This window comes from Otolemur garnettii, unplaced genomic scaffold (genome assembly GCF_000181295.1).
Source record: "Otolemur garnettii isolate 467f Iridium unplaced genomic scaffold, OtoGar3 scaffold00155, whole genome shotgun sequence".
Classification (NCBI taxonomy): domain Eukaryota; kingdom Metazoa; phylum Chordata; class Mammalia; order Primates; family Galagidae; genus Otolemur; species Otolemur garnettii.
The window spans coordinates 2,950,378-2,959,768 of record NW_003852550.1 but is presented as its reverse complement, the minus strand read 5'-3'; the positions used below and the strand labels follow the sequence as shown (position 1 = coordinate 2,959,768).

Below are 9,391 nucleotides of genomic sequence, written 5' to 3'. Positions count from 1 at the left end.
CCTGCAAATATCTTCTCCCATTCTTAGGGCTGTCTGTCTGCTTTACTTACTGTGTTCTTGGCTGTGCAGAAGCTTTTTAGTTTGATCAGGTCCCAGTAGTGTATTTTTGATGTTGCTTCAATTGCCTGAGGGGTCCTTCTCATAAAAATTTCTCCCAGGCTGATTTCTTCAAGTGTTTTCCCTACACTTTCTTCTAGTATTTTTATAGTTTCATGTCTTAAGTTTAAATCTTTTCAGTGAGAGTTTATCTTAGTTAATGGTGAAAGGTGTGGGTCCAGTTCAATCTTCTACAGGTTGCCAGCCAGTTCACCCAGCACCATTTGTTAAATAGGGAATCTTTTCCCCACTCAATGTTTGTAATTGGCTTGTCAAAGATCAGATAGTGATAAGTAGCTGGGTTTATCTCTTGGTTCTCTATTCTGTTCCATGCATCTACCTCTCTGTTTTTGTGTCAGTACCATGCTGTTTCCATCACTATCGATTTATAGTATAGTCTGAGGTCTGGTAGCATGATTCCTCCTACTTTGTTTTTATTTCTGAGTAATGTCTTGGGTATTCAAGTTTTTTTCTGATTCCATATAAAATGAAGAATTATTTTTTCGAGATCATTAAAGTATGACAGTAGGGCTTTATTAGAGATTGCATTAAAATTATATATTGCTTTGAGTAGTATGGACATTTTAACAATGTTGATTCTTCCCAGCCATGAGCATGGTATGTTTTTTTCATTTGTTAACATTTTTAGCTATTTCTTCTCTTAGAGTTTCATAGTTCTCTTTATAGAGATCTTTCACATCCTTTGTTAGGTAAAATCCCAAATATTTCATCTTCTTTGGCACTACTGTGAACGGAATAGAGTCCTTGACTGTTTTTTCAGCTTGACTATTGTTGGTATATATGAAGGCTACCGATTTATGAGTGTTGATTTTGTAGCCTGAGATGCTGCTGTATTCCTTGATCAATTCTAAGAGTTTTGCAGTAGAATCCCTGGTGTTTTTCAGATATACAATCATATTATCTGCAAAGAGTGAAAGTTTGATCTCTTCTGATTCTATATGGATACCCTTGATTGCCTTTTCTTCCCTAATTGCCATGGCTAAAACTTCCATTACAATGTTAAAGAGCAGTGGATACAATGGGCAACCTTGCTTGGTTCCTGATCTGAGTGGAAATGATTTCAGTTTAACTCCATTCAATATAATATTGGCTGTAGGTGTGCTGTAGATGGCCTCTATCAGTTTAAGAAATGTCCCTTTTATACCAATTTTCTTTTTTTTTTTTTGAGACAGAGCCTCAAGCTGTCCCCCTGAGTAGAGTACTGTGGCATCACAGCTCACAGCAACTTCCAACTCCTGGGCTCAAGCGAGTCTCCTGCTTCCGCCTCCCAAGTAGCTGGGACTACAGGTGCCCGCCACAACACCCAGCCACTTTTCGGTTGCAGCCGTCATTGTTGTTTGGGGCCCCGGGCTGGATTTGAACCCGCCACCTTAGGTGTATGTGGCTGGCACCTTAGCCACTTGAGCCACAGGCACTGAGCCTACCAATTTTCTTAAGTGTTCTGATCATGAAGGGATGCTGGATATTATCAAAAGATTTTTCTGCATCATTTGAGAGAATAATATGGTCTTTAAAAAAATTTGTTTATGTGATGAATTATATTTATGGATTTACCTATGTTGAACCAGCCTTGGGACCCTGGGATATAACCTACTTGGTCATGGTATATAATTTTTTTTTGATGTGTTGCAGGATTCTGTTTGTTAGGATTTTGTTGAATATTTTCGCATCAATATTCATCAATGCTCTATAATTTTCTTTTCTTGTTGGGTCTTTTCCTGGTTTGAGGATCAAGAATGTGTTGGGTAGCATTCTGTCTTTTTCTATATTTTGGAAAAGGTTAAGTAATATAGGTACTACTTCCTCTTTAAAGGTTTGGTAGAATTCTGACGTGAAGCCATGTGGTCTTTTCTTTTTATGGAGATTTTGTATAGTTGATGCTATTTCGGAGCTTCATAAAGGTCTGTTCAACATTTCCACTTCCTTCTGGCTAAGTCTTGGAAGGTGGTGTGCTTCCAAGTATTGGTCAATTTGCTTCAGATTTTCGTATTTCTGAGAATGAAGTTTCTTGTAATATTCATTAAGGATTTTTTGAATTTCTAAAGGGTCTGTTGTTATTTCGTCTTTACCATTTCTGATTGATGAAATTAGAGATTTTACTCTTTTTTTCCTAAAAGAAGAAACTAGTATACGGGTAATTATAAAACAAATGCAAGATGTTATACTTAAAGGCAACAACATTAATAATTACATTGAATATTAATAGATAAATAGATCAATCAAAAATCATAATTTCTCAGATTGGGTTTTCTTTGTTTGTTTGTTTTTTGAAACAGAGCCTCAAGCTGTCACCCTGGGTAGAGTGCCGTGGCATCACAGCTCACAACAACCTCCAACCCCTGGGCTTACACGATTCTCTTGTCTCAGCCTTCCAAGTAGCTGAGACTACAGACGTCCGCCACAACATGTGGCTATTTTGTTGGTTATAGTTGTCATTGTTTTTTGGCAGGCTTAGGCTGGAATCGAACCCACCAGCGCTAGTGTATGTGGCTGGCATCTTAGCCGCTTGAGCTACAGGCACCAAGCCTCAGGTTAGGTTTTTAAAGACTCAAATATAGAGAGCCTTTCCTGAGCAGCGCTTTCTTTGTGGCTCCCTGAGTTGATCAATTATTTGCAATTGCCAAGGTTAGGGCTGCTAAGGAGGGGCTTTCTCTGATGATGCCGCAGGCTGTGAACTCTTAGGATTCTAGAGCGAATTTAAGAAGATTCTATTCACATGTACGGTATAGAAGAGGAATTCTTCTTCCTCCACTATGAATGAATAACCTGATGCTCTAGTGTTAGTTAACCGGCTACAGAATCTAGCAGCAGATCCATTAAATAGAAGAGCTTTGGTCCAGGATCAGGGATGTCTGCCTGGCCTGATTTTATTTATGGACCATCTCCAAACCCTCTGCTTTCTCTTTGATGCTTGGCAGAATGTCATGCGAACAGAGAAAAGATGAAAGGAGAACTGGGTGTGATGTTGAGCTTGCAACATGGTATACAGAAAACTACAACTCTGGGAGAAACAGAACTTCTGGCCTCTGAACGCTGACATTTTTCAGTCCTCCAATATGGCAGATGGAGATAGTTTCAATGAAATGAATTCACGTCGCAGGAAAAGCTATATTTCCCAAGAAGTACAAACAAATGTGCCAAAACAGTGGTTTCACATGTTTTGTGATCAATCAGATAAAGAGTAAAAAAAGATGATTGAACCTGAGGAATGGAGATTAGAAAGAAATTGATGATACCTCTTAGAGAAATCTATGTGAAGAAGCTTTGTTAAAAATTAAAGGCGTTATTAGCTTCACTTTTCAAATGGCTTTTCGAAGACGTGTGGTGGGAATTTGTTCACATTTGAAAGGGGAGGCTTTGGTATCCGCGATGGCATGGATTAAGGTTATGAAAGCTCAGCAAGCTGTGAAAAGTGAAAGTGGAGAAGAGCTGTTGGTCCCATTCCCAGATCCTCCTGTGGAAGTAGAACAGAACACAGAGCTGCCGGACTACCTGCCTGGGGATGAGAATCCCACAAAGGAGCAGGGCAAAGCAGTGCCCCTGTGCTGTCCGCTCACGCCCAGAGGGTGGAGCTAGCTGGCTGAGCACAGCTGCAAACTTGTCACCCATGTGGTTCTACTGGTGACTTCAACGGGAGCTCAAGGACTGTGTGAACCAACAGGGGGGCAGCTTTCCATGATTGTGGTGAACTGTTAAGTGTAATTTGCAATAAATTATCATGAGAAGTTTTTAGAGTACGTGATTGCATATGCTGCATTTTACATCTTAGTGGACATTTTACCCCACACTGAATGGTGAAAAGGACAGAGGCCATGGGTAGAATTGCTTTGTTTGTGAAGCTCTTTTGGTTTCGTTTTCCTTTGTTTCATTGCCTTACTCTTTAAAAACATGGCTCTGCTGTGAAAACCAAACTTTTTATTTTACACGAAGCACGTGATTAGGAAAACTTCTCCTCAAGGTTCAGGACCTAGCTGAAGTTTTTTTTTGTAGCTCAAGTTGTGCATGAGTTATTGAACATTTTTCTCTGCTTTTCTTCACGAAAGATACTTCCTTTGTTTCTCTTTGCTGAAAGTTGAAAACATGTCTCATTAATCCTCTTTTGTTTCTTTTATTATTTTGACAATGATGTTGCTAGAAAGGCTGTTACTAATGACATGCTGCGAATTAAAATATGTTCATCTGAATATAGTAGTCCCCTAAAAATACAACTCTCCCCAAAAAATAAAAACTCAAAAAGGTACTATTTTACAGAGACACACTTTAAATGTAAGGACACAACCATATTGCAAGTATAAAGAGAAAAATTTATATACAATGCAAACACTATTATTAGAACACTAATATCAGATAAGGATTTCAAGGAAAGAAGTATTGCCAGAGATAAATAGGGTTATGTCATGATAGCAGAAGGGGCAATTCATCAGAAAGATGTAATGATCCTAAAATTTTGTGTACCAAATTGCCCAGCTTCAAAATAAATGAAAAAATTGATATAACTAAAAGAAAAATCCGTAACTATAGGTGGGGATTTAAATTTTCTTTTCATAGTAATTGATAAAAATGGCAGAAAATTATTAGTAAGGTTATTGAAGATTTGAGTAACTTGCCATAACTGATATGGAATACTACATCTAACAAGTGTAAAATACACATTTTCTAAAAGCACACATGGGGCATTCACTAAAATGGAGAGTATGCTAAGTCTTAAAACAATTATCAATGTATGTCAAAAAACTGAAACACTAAAATAAATCAGACAAAAACAAGTTTTACTGCATGGTTATTTTTAAAGATAAGAAAGAAATCAATCAGAGGCTAAAGCCACAAGGTCTAACAGGGTTTCCATCAAGAAAGAACAAAGCAATGGAGATGAGGCAATTATTTAGGAAATCATGCACTAAACTTTCTAAAATCGCAGGACAGTAATTATCAGATTGAAGGAGCCTATCAAGTTCCCAGGGCAGTAAATGCGAAAGAAACACTACCGCACACATACAAACACAAATAATACTGTCTTGTTATTGCGAAATTTCACAATGCCGAGTTTAGAGAAGTTCCTAAAAATTTACAAATAAAAAAGGCCATTTAAAATAAGAATCAAGATGACATTAGTTTTCCATACAGTTCTGAATACTTGGAATATGATACAGCAATGTTTTCAAAATGTGGATGGAGCATTATTTTCAACCCCAAATTATATACCCAGGCAATCTATTAATCAAAGGAGACTTTCTCCCTGTGTATCTTTTCTTCCATAGAGGATGGTCTTTATCAAAAGATCAGGAATAAACAAAGAAGCAAATAGCATGGAATTCAGAAAAGGTGTAACCAGCTTAGGAGACAACAAAGATGATGGCCACAGAGAGAACAATCGCACAGTTTGAAGCAATTGGTCAGAGGATTTAGCAGGATTTCTCTTGGAAACAAGCGGATAAGGATAGAAAGCCTATTATGATGGATCTTTGGGGAGAAAAAACAGGAAGATACTTTAGGGGAGGCATTGAAAAGTGAAAAGAAGAAAATTTGCAATGACAGGAAAATAATGGCTTAACACCCATCCCACTGCCAACCCGGTTCAGAAGTGAATAGTATTTGAGTGTTCTTAATAATAGAAACCCTATTTATCAATTTAACTAAAAAAAAAAAAATGCTATACGTATGGTGGGAGGGTTAAGGACCTGAAGTGATAGCAGAGTATGAGAATGAAGTTCTAACATGTCATAACTGGGAACAAATAGGCAGTATCTAAAGCTGAAATGTGAAAAATAATGGAATAAACATATTATTTGAAGCTATAAAGCAATCAGATAAAGAGTAAAAAAAGATGATTGAACCTGAGGAATGGAGATTAGAAAGAAATTGGACAGAAAATGGTTGGGTTTTTTTCATAAGTTTATAGTATTTGATATTTAAAAATCATGAGTACTTATTATTTTTAAAAAATGTGACATTATCCATTAAACAAACATCATACCTTTCTTTAACTACTGAGAAGGAAGAATTCCAGGAAATAAAGAAAATGTACTCATTTACATTTTGAAGAATCTATGAAATAAAGACATAGAGAAAATAATTTGAAGGATGATTTTCTTTCATTTCTGTGATATGTAATGGCCCATAATCAACAACTGGAGTCTTTTGTTAGCTTCTTGTAAAAATCTATTTTGTTTCAGCAAGTGAGCACTTTTGAGTTTCCTGTTTAAGAGGGTAAATTGACTATGTATCATTATTTTTGCAATAAATTAAATAGCAGCAATCGTTAATAACAGAATAGTAGCTGATACTTATATAGTGCTTACTGTGTACCAAGAACTGTTCTAAGTAATTTTAATACTTTAACTATATATTTTTTGGGCAGTTTTTTGTTTGTTTTTTGTTTTTTTGACTGGGGCTGGGTTTGAACGTGCCACCTCCAGCATATGGAGCCGGCGCCTTACTCCTTTGAGCCCCAGGAGCTGCCCTACTTTAACTATATTGATTCTGACAGCAACTCCAACATGGATATATTATTATTGCCTTCATTTTACAGATGAGAAAACTGAGGCAAAGAGAGTTAAACTATGTTGTCCAGGGTCTCATGACTGGTTAATGGAAGACCTGGCAACGTGGTTCCGAAGTCTACACTCTAAACAGCTACATTAGACTGCCTCTCACATTAAAATTCCACTAAAATGATCTTGTAGAAATAAAAGAAAGTATAAACTGAGAGATCAGGTTGTATCATTCTCCTGGGAGAAATCCCCTCATAGTTTTCCTTTACATTTACAAGAAAATAGAAATGTTTTACCACAGTTACAAAAACCTGTGATTCCCTCTCGGACCTCATCACTCCTTATTCTCTTATTTCTTCACTGAACTGCAATCATTCGGGTCATCTTTTGGTCCCTTAGATTGGCTAGTAGGTTTTCTGTTTTGTTTTGTTTTGTTTTGTTTTTTTGAGACAGAGCCTCAAGCTGTCCCCCTGGGTAGAGTGCCATGGCATCACAGCTCATAGCAACCTCCAACTCCTGGGCTCAAGGGAGCCTCCTGCCGCTGCCTCCCAAATAGCTGGGACCACAGGCGCCCGCCACAACGCCCACCTATTTTTTGGCTGCAACTGTCATTGTTGTTTTGGCGAGTCGGGTCTGGATTCGAACCCACCACCTTAGGTGTATGTGGCTGGCGCCTTAGCCACTTGAGCCACAGGCGCCGAGCCTAGGTTTTCTGTTTTAAGGCTCTTTTCTTTTTCCAGTTTTTTTTTTTTGTTTGTTTGTTTGTTTTGTTTTGTTTTGGCCAGGGCCAGGTTTGAACCCGCCACCTCTGGTATATGGGGCCTAGCGCCCTACTCCTTGAGCCACAGGCACCGCCCTAAGGCTCTTTTCTATGCCTAAAATGTTCTTCCCAAGACCTTCTACAGGTTGGCTTCTTCTCATCAGAATCACATTTGCTCAAAACAGAGTGAGCCTTCATGATTTAGGATCCCATGATTTTAGGGTCAAATCAGACAGCTGCCACGACCAGCTTATCTGAAGCAGACCTCTGCCTCTCAACAGAGTTCTGCATCACATTATTGTTTAGATTTGTCATAGAACATACTCTCTGGAATCACCTTGTTTATTATTACTAGACTGTATCCTATTATACCCTCAGTGCTTATCTCCCCACTTTTTCTTTTCTCTACTCACACATTTCCTATTGCCCCACATAGAATGCCATGAAGCTATGCAAAGACTGCCTGAAGAGAACTTACACACTGGTGTGGGACTTGGTGTCTTAGAATAAAGCCATCCTAATTCTGGCATCTAGAGTTCTCTAGCATACCAGCTAATTCACTGCCTGCTCGCCCTAAAACAAAGCCTGCCAGATTATAAGCCCTGCTCATGCACACGGAGCTCCTAGTCAGATTTTCTACATTCTTATTCATAAATATAAATAAATAATAACTGAAGATGATGCAAGTGAGGAAAATCATCTAACTTGTAAGAAACAGACCAAATTAATAAAAGATGATCTTTGAGAAAAAAATATGTAGAATTGAAACTAACTCCAAGACAAATACCACACACACACACACAAAATATATCCAGCCAACTACTTGGATATTCAAGAAAATATAAAAATATTTTTTAACCTAATAAAAAAAAAAACCCCAGAGAACAACAAGCTATTGGAAATTAAAATTTGAAAGCAAAACAAAAATGAACGTCAAATAGATGCTTATCTTTTGCCTGTATAAAAACATAGAAATGGAAAATGAGAAAAAAAGATAAAGTTAGAAGAATTATCCAGAAGCTACAATGAGAACAAAAAGTGAATGGGCAGAGAACTCACATCAGCTCTTAACACACCCCGAGTCCTAAGCAGCTAAAATAAGGCACCATTTTGAGAACCCAGTGCACACCAGACTGCACCCTGCCCTGAGGCCTGGTAGCCCCTGCATCTCCATATCCCTGGAGCCCTCCTGACAGCTCTGAATGCAGCTAGGCCCTGTTGCCGGCTGCTGCTGCCAGGGAAGGGGTGCAAGCCACCAGCAGCAGCCTCCAGTAGCAGGGCCACCACACATTTTAACTTCCATTAACAATAGCACTCTAGGCTGGCGCCTATAGCTCAACCGGCTAAGGCGCCAGCCACATACACCTAAGGTGGCGGGTTCGAATCCCCAGCCCAGACCCGCCAAAACAACAATGATGGCTGCAACCAAAAAATATCCGGGCGTTGTGGCAGACGCCTGTGGTCCCAGCTACTTGGGAGGCGGAGGCAGGAGACTCGCTTGAGCCCAGGAGTTGGAGGTTGCTGTGAGCTGTAATGCCACGGCACTCTGCCCAGGGGGGACAGCTTGAGGCTCTGTCTCAAAAAAAAAAAAAACAATAGCACTCTAAGCCACTGAGAAAATCGCAATATTACTGATACTATTTACACCCAAAGAATTCATGTGAAGACTACATTAGTACAAGCATCCAGAATCAAAATTAAAGTGCCCAACCCAACTGATATTATAGATACATCTTTAGGAAAAACTTCTGCCTTAACAAAACAATTTCAAAAATTGGAGACATGACTATTTCACCACATATGCAGATATCAATGTAAGGACACAAGAAAGGAAATATGACACCCCCAAAGGAATGCAATAATTCTCCAACAAAAACTAATGCAAAAGAAATTTATAAACTTCTGGATAAAGAACTAATGCAAACGAAATTTATAAATTTCTGGAAAAAGAATTTAACCTAAAGATATTAAAGAAGCTCAGTGAGATTATAAGCGAACTCATAAAAATAATACAAATAAATAA

General features: G+C 38.4%; 1 pseudogene; it reads left to right on the top strand.

The window, feature by feature from the left end:
• Positions 1 to 3,742, top strand: part of LOC100954238 — a 177,654-nt pseudogene extending 173,912 nt beyond the window's left edge.
• The last annotated feature ends 5,649 nt before the right edge of the window (positions 3,743 to 9,391 follow it).